General features: G+C 37.3%; 1 pseudogene; it reads left to right on the top strand.

Moving 5' to 3' along the window:
• Window positions 1-4,960: 4,960 nt before the first annotated feature.
• Window positions 4,961-6,480, top strand: LOC134282828 (uncharacterized; annotated as a pseudogene).
• The last annotated feature ends 436 nt before the right edge of the window (window positions 6,481-6,916 follow it).

Here is a 6,916-nt window from a genome sequence, read left to right as displayed (position 1 = left end):
CACTATATACTTATTCAGCCCCGCCCTAGCACTAGAACCCCTGACCCCAGGGCCATGAATTTCACAATTTCGGTAGAAGACTTAATGCTGATTACAATCATGCAAACAGTATGACTGCTTGATGTCCAGGAGTAAAGAAGAAGATTTTTAAAGATTGCACTAATTTTAGTGGTTTTGGCCCCACCCCTCAGGCCCCAGGGGGGCAGGGATCATGAAATTCATAATTTTTGTTCCCCTTCAGCCATAGATTCTTTGTGCCAAACTTGGTTGAAATTGGTTCAGTGGTTGCAGAGAAGCTGAAAATGTTCAAATGTTGACGCACTACGGACGACGACGGACGAGTTTACTCAGGTGACCTAAAAAATAGAAATTTTTGTGAAAATCATTCAAAATGCTACTTCTCCTACAGTTTAAGTCTGATTTCAATATAACTTGGCACACAAGTAGACTACACTAAGATACATAATTCTGTATATCGGTTTTTGATTTCGATGAACGGTGTTGCCGTGGTTACTAAAAATAGAAATTTTTTAAAATACATTCAAAATCCTACAGTTTTGGTCTGATTTTAATATAACTTGGCACACAAGCAGACTACATTGAGTTACATAATTATCAGTTTTGTGTTTTTGATTTTGAAGATTTATGTTGCCATAGTAATATAAATTGAAAATTCTGTAAAATTTTATTAAAGCTACTCCTACAGTTGTAATCTTGCCTCAAAAAGAGACTTGATCAAGGATCATTATTTTATTTATTGCTTTTTAAAAGTTTTAAGTCCCAAATGCTACTTTTCTCTTTCTGTATTATAAGTACAAACCAGTAGAGCTACAGTCTCGACAGAGACTTCTGGTTGAAAAAAATTCCTATACATTCCCATGTAAATCTTTGATCAGCCATTCTGGCCCCGTCCTACTCCCGGGGTCATGATTTGAACAACCTTGAATCTACACTACCTGAGGATGCTTCAACAAGAGTTTCATCTTTCTTGGCCAAGTGGTTCTGGAGAAGATTTTTCCTATATACTCCTATGTAAAACTTTGATCAGCCATTGTGGCCCCGCCCTACCTTTGGGGGTCATGATTTGAACAAACTTGAATCTACACTACCTAAGGCTGCTTCCACGTGAGTTTCATCTTTCCTGGCCCAATGGTTCTGGAGAAGATTTTTAAAAGATGCCATTAATTTTTCATTAATTCATAATTATCTCTCCTTGGAAGAGGGCTTAGCCCTTCATTTGAACAAACTTGAATCCCCTTTACCAAAGGATACTTTGTGGCAAGTTTGGCTGAAATTGGCCCAGTGGTTCTTGAGAAGAAGATGAAAATGTGAAAAAATTAATACAACGACAACTTTTGATCAGAAAAGCTCACTTGAGCCTTCGGCTCAGGTGAGCTAAAATGCCATTAATTTTTCATTAATTCATAATTATCTCCCCTTCAAAGAGAGCTTGTCCTTTCATTTGAACAAACTTGAATGCCCTTCACCCATGGATACTTTGTGGCAAGTTTGGTTGAAATTGGCCCAGTGGTTCTTGAGAAGGATGAAAATGTGAAAAGTTTACAACGACGATGACAACGGACAATTTTGATCAGAAAAGCTCACTTGAGCCTTCGGCTCAGGTGAGCTAAAAAGAAAATGAGGGCAAGAATCTGGGGGCACAACTTTTTTCAAGAGAAATATTTTAGTACACCTGCATCCACCCAATTTTTTAAACGAAGAATTTTGACAACTTCATCTGGCACCGGGAAAATTATTTACTCACGAATCACCAATTTTTCAAATCTACTAGTAAATACAAGAGGCCCACGGGCCTTATAGGTCACCTGAGTGCCATGTAACAACTTCCCAACAATTATATTGCTTTGTGTTTTAAACCAAAGGCCATGAAATTCGCAATTTTGAAAGAGACAAAATTGGTTATCATAACTATACACTTAGCTTGCTTACTTTATACCCAAAGGTAGATCAGAGTAACAAACAGAAAATGCATTTCCACTTTATAACCAGCTATGCACTCCACCCCACAGAAACCACTGACTCTCAAGGCACATATTTCAAAATTGTGGAAAGAGGGTGTTGCAGAAACTCGCGATTTTTCCCTATATCGAGAAGGACATTTAAATACCCTCGTTATGTCTAAATATAGATACAGCTACCTAGAAGACTATGTTTACAGCGGGTATTTCCTGCTTGATTCAGCAAAACACTTTCGTCATTTTGCACCAAAAAGGTTGGAACAACAAAAAGCACAATGGCCAAAAGAACATTTTGAAAGGTATACAATAGATATCGTGCGAAAAAATTTTTCATGCAATAAAACTTCGTCCCATAATCACACTATTGGTGCTACAATGTACATTCAAATCATTTCATTGGTTTCAAATCAAATCTTGGCTACTAAGAGACCAGAATTATTGAATACTGCAATAACTACAGTATGTAAAAATAATTTATTTAAACAATACAGTGACTTTTTTGAAGAGAAAAATAAATAAAGCATTAGTTTTAAGTCACAACATATCAAGGAGAACAATATAATCCTGCATTTCTATTATAGAGTTATTACTCAATTAACTTCGTGACACCACCCCCCCCCCACTCCTCTCTCTCTTTCAAAATATATATAATTTCGAGCATTGCACTTCCATTACATATGAAAAAAAATATGAACAAAAATATGCAAAAATGATCCATTCCAGGATTCGAACCCATTCTCTGGTAAAAGTTCTACTTGGAAGCCCACCAGCATTTCCACTAGACCATTACGGACACGATGGTTTTCAACTGTTATTCAATGTACACATTTTACATTTCGTTTGAAGAATAATTTTTATTCATTTTTTGCGTTTTTCAAAAATTTGCCTATTTGAAACAAAAATCGGAAATAGCAGTTTTGAAGAAAATCCATGCCTCTTTTTGTATATATCAAAATTATTTTGTTTCAAAAGACACTTTTTCAGAACAATGGGGATTCCCTATTTAAAAAACGGAAAATGTGATATATTTTGCCGTGAGACTAATTTTCAGATAATTTAATGGCAAATTGGAAGTCAATACGCAGCTTCAAAATATTGTTTCTTGTTGTGCTTTATATATTGTTGCATTTGAAAAAAATTAATATGAGTTTCTGCAACATAAAATTTCTTTTAATCTGCTACACATTTTAGGGAAAATAACAAAAGAACTGCAACACCCTCTTTAATTCATCATAAATTTTAGATTAATATCACAGAGAAAATTTCAAAGCATGATTAATTTGTTTTCAGACTATGCCCCCCCCCCTCCCCACCCCAATTACCTCTGACCCAGGGGCCGTTTTGGAAGAGTCGCCTTTCATCATCATTAATAAGTACTTAGGTCACTGGCATAATACAAAGAAGCAAAGGAAAAGATTTTCAAAGAATTCATGCATTTTCACTATATAATCATTAGAGCCCCACCCTAACACCAAAACGCCTGACCCAGGGGCCCTGAAATTCACAATTTTGTTAGAGGCAGTCTTTCTCATCATCATTTACATAGTTTACTGGTTTAATACCCAGGAGCAGAGAAGACTTGAAGAGAAAATGTATTTTCATTAATATATAATCAATACAGCCCCATCCTAACACCAGAACCCCTGACCCTGAGGCCATGAAATTCACAATTTTGGAAGAGGCATTCTTATTCAACATAACTATGTACTAGGTTAGTTTATTGAATACCCAGGAGCAAAGAAGATTTTGAAAGTATTAATGTGTTTTCACTATAGAATTAATAGAGTCCCACCCTAACCCCAGAACCCCCAACCAAGGGACCCTGAAATTCATAATTTTGGAAGAGGCATCCTTCCTCATTATAACTATGTACATTATTCACTTGTTTAATACCCAGGAGCAGAGAAGATTTTCAAAGAATTTATGCATTTTCACTATATACATGTAGCCCCGCCCTAACTCTAGAACCCCTGACCCTGGGGCCATGAAATTCACAGTTTTGGAAGAGGCAGCTTTATTCAATACAACTATGAATTTGGTTTGTTTATTAAATACCCAGGAGCACAGAAGATTTCAAAGTAATAATGTATTTTCACTATATTATCTATATAGCCCCGCCCTAGCAGCTAAGAACTCCTGACCCTGGTATAGGTATTTAGTTAGTTTATTTAATACACAGGAGCTGGGAAGATTTTCAAAGAAATAATGCATTTTCACTATATAATCTATATAGCCCCGCCTTAGCACTAAAACCCCTGACCCTGGGGCCATGAATTTCAGAATTTTGGTAGAAGACCCAACGCTTATTACATTCACACAAACAGATTGACTGCTTGATGTCCAGGAATAGAGAAGATTTTTAAAGATTGCATTAATTTTAGTGGTTTTGATCCCACCCCTCAGGCCCCTCCGGGGGGGGGGGGGGCAGGGACCATGAAAATCACAATTTTCGTTCCCCTTCACCCATAGATGCTTTATGCCAAAATTGGTTGAGAATGGTTGAGTGGTTGCAGACCGGAAGCTGAAAATGTTCAAATGTTAACGCCCAACGCACAACGACGGACGAAAACTGATAGCAATAGGTCACCTGGGTTTAGGAACTGTCTTTGGCAATGAGAGAGAGATTTGTTGGTTGGCTGGCAAACATCAGGCATTGGCGTCGGAACTAAATTGAAGGGGGAGGGGCTAATTGAAAGACCCCCTAAAATCAAACATGAAAAAAGCATCGTCGCAAACCTCGGCCAAAAGGTACGATCGTCTCCCATTATGGCCGTGGTTGCACGAGAAGAGAATATTTCGTAGTTCATTAAAATATTGACCAATGCGAGTAAAGCATAGTCGGATTCTGAACTTTGATGCGAATTTTTAATAACCAATCGCAGTGTACGAAATACTGCTAATGTAAAATGTTTTCAGTTGCGATGGAAATAAATATTGTCATTTACTGAATATGATATCACAATGGAGAGGCATAAATTATCATGATAACGACACTATTTGTGATCAAGAAGCCAGTAGGGGAGAGTTATATGCGGACTTCGGACCGTGGCTTGAGACGATGGTAAAAAGTTAAAATAAGAAAAATCCAAATTTTTTTTAAACACTACCACATACCCTTCTTGGCAAACACTGCACACTGTTGAAAAGGGAGGGGAACTAAGCCTCGATAAGAAATGCCTATATGATGTATCTTTGCTAAAAAGATGTTTCAGGCATGATCAATTTTGGTTTTTAACAGCCTATAACATCCCACCCATCAATCAGAAAACCATTTCAAAAAGTTCATTATAGGAAGGAGAGATTATAGAAGAGGCCCAGAAATCCTGCACACGGTCACTCCATAAAGAAGTACAAATGCCGTACACATTGGAGTGCAGCTATGATGCTGGTTGGCAGACCCGTGGAACAGGATGGAATTATAACAGCATTTCAGGCAAGTTATATTTTACCTTTATCAGTTTGAGATCGTAACAGTTATCAGAAATAAAAAAAAATTACAGGTTACATAAAAGGTGCACAAAAGGTCTACCTGTAAAATTATCTCTGAACAAGAATGCTCCATTGCAAACAGGACGTCAACTGCATGCATCTTTAATTTATAGTAATGTTTTCAAGTACATCAATGGGTATGAGAGGGTTAGAGGCCACATCACTTAGGCCAACAGAAAATATACTCTTGTTTCCTGTCACCCGATGAGATGTCTTTGATGAAGTTTTTAACATTAAAGGGCCATTTTTCCAAAAAGGATCCATTAGATAAGCTGAGTAAGTTCAAAAGCAGTTTGCTTACTCTGTCTTTAAGGTTTTTGAAATAAGTATTCAAAACATGTCCTGTGTGGCAGGTGGCATAATAACCACTTACCTCCATGAATCTGTTAGCATCTCGTCTATAAAATTATACTTCAACAAAAAGAAATAATTTTTTATGATACAGGGCATGGAACACTGATTCGGAAGCAAACAGGTAAAATCCTGCAATATGAATCCAGAAGCAAAAGATACAGCGTCTGTGACCACCATGAAGAGGGTCCAATACCAATGCGTGAGTGTTCCGAAAATTGGGATGGATCCAGCAAGGCAATGGAACCAGATATGGCACTGCCTATGTTACACAAAATGAAAGACCGTGGGCATCCAGTGCAGGTTATGCTCGCTGATAATGATTTTACCACTTCATACTTCATCTTCTTTGAAATCGGACTTCCCTGGAATTAAATAAATGATGACGAAAACCACATAAAAAGGGGGATTTCTTAGAAGCTATTATCATGCATTAGCTGCAAAATGGAAAGAACTCAACTCTCAGTCGTCAGTTATTCCATACACTGTACCTGATTCGATGTTTATGTATGCATACCCTTGTCCAGGGCTAAAACAAGTGATGATGTGTAGGAAGGCGTCAAAGATTGTACCCAATGATTTTCGAGACCACGAGGTGTGCACTGTCTGGTGTTCTTTTGAAAGAGATAGGTATTTAGAAAGCAAGAGCAAAAGCCAATGAGGACCTTTTTTGGCCCTAAGAAATTCTGAAAAATCAAAACTGCTCAGTTCAGGTCATCTTCCCAAGTCAAGAGTTTCTGATCCGCTCCGCTCCACATAAACCCTTGACTGAATAGCCCAAGTTTGATGGGGTTTACTGCCACGCCATCTAGTGAGATAACATATATTGAACTCTAATGACCTCTGCTATTGGCCAATCAGAGTAAACGAATTCAACAGAGAATTCGAGATAATATTGGAAGTTGGTAATAAATTCAATATAATTCAACTAAAAATCTTAGACAAACCTTTAACTGGGCTATTTAATGATAAAGACGTTATCCTTGGGGCTAAAACTGGCTTGTTTTTCTATTTACAATTTAGTTTAAGGTAAGGTTTGCGTCTCCCTCCAACTTATATTTTTTTTAATATGCACACATGCTATATATCAATTTATT

This window comes from Saccostrea cucullata, unplaced genomic scaffold (genome assembly GCF_032062105.1).
Source record: "Saccostrea cucullata isolate Sc308-1 unplaced genomic scaffold, CSIRO_AGI_Scuc_v1 ctg1120, whole genome shotgun sequence".
Classification (NCBI taxonomy): Eukaryota; Metazoa; Mollusca; class Bivalvia; order Ostreida; family Ostreidae; genus Saccostrea; species Saccostrea cuccullata.
Note: the sequence above shows the minus strand (reverse complement) of the source record. Positions and strands in the feature narration are given on the sequence as shown.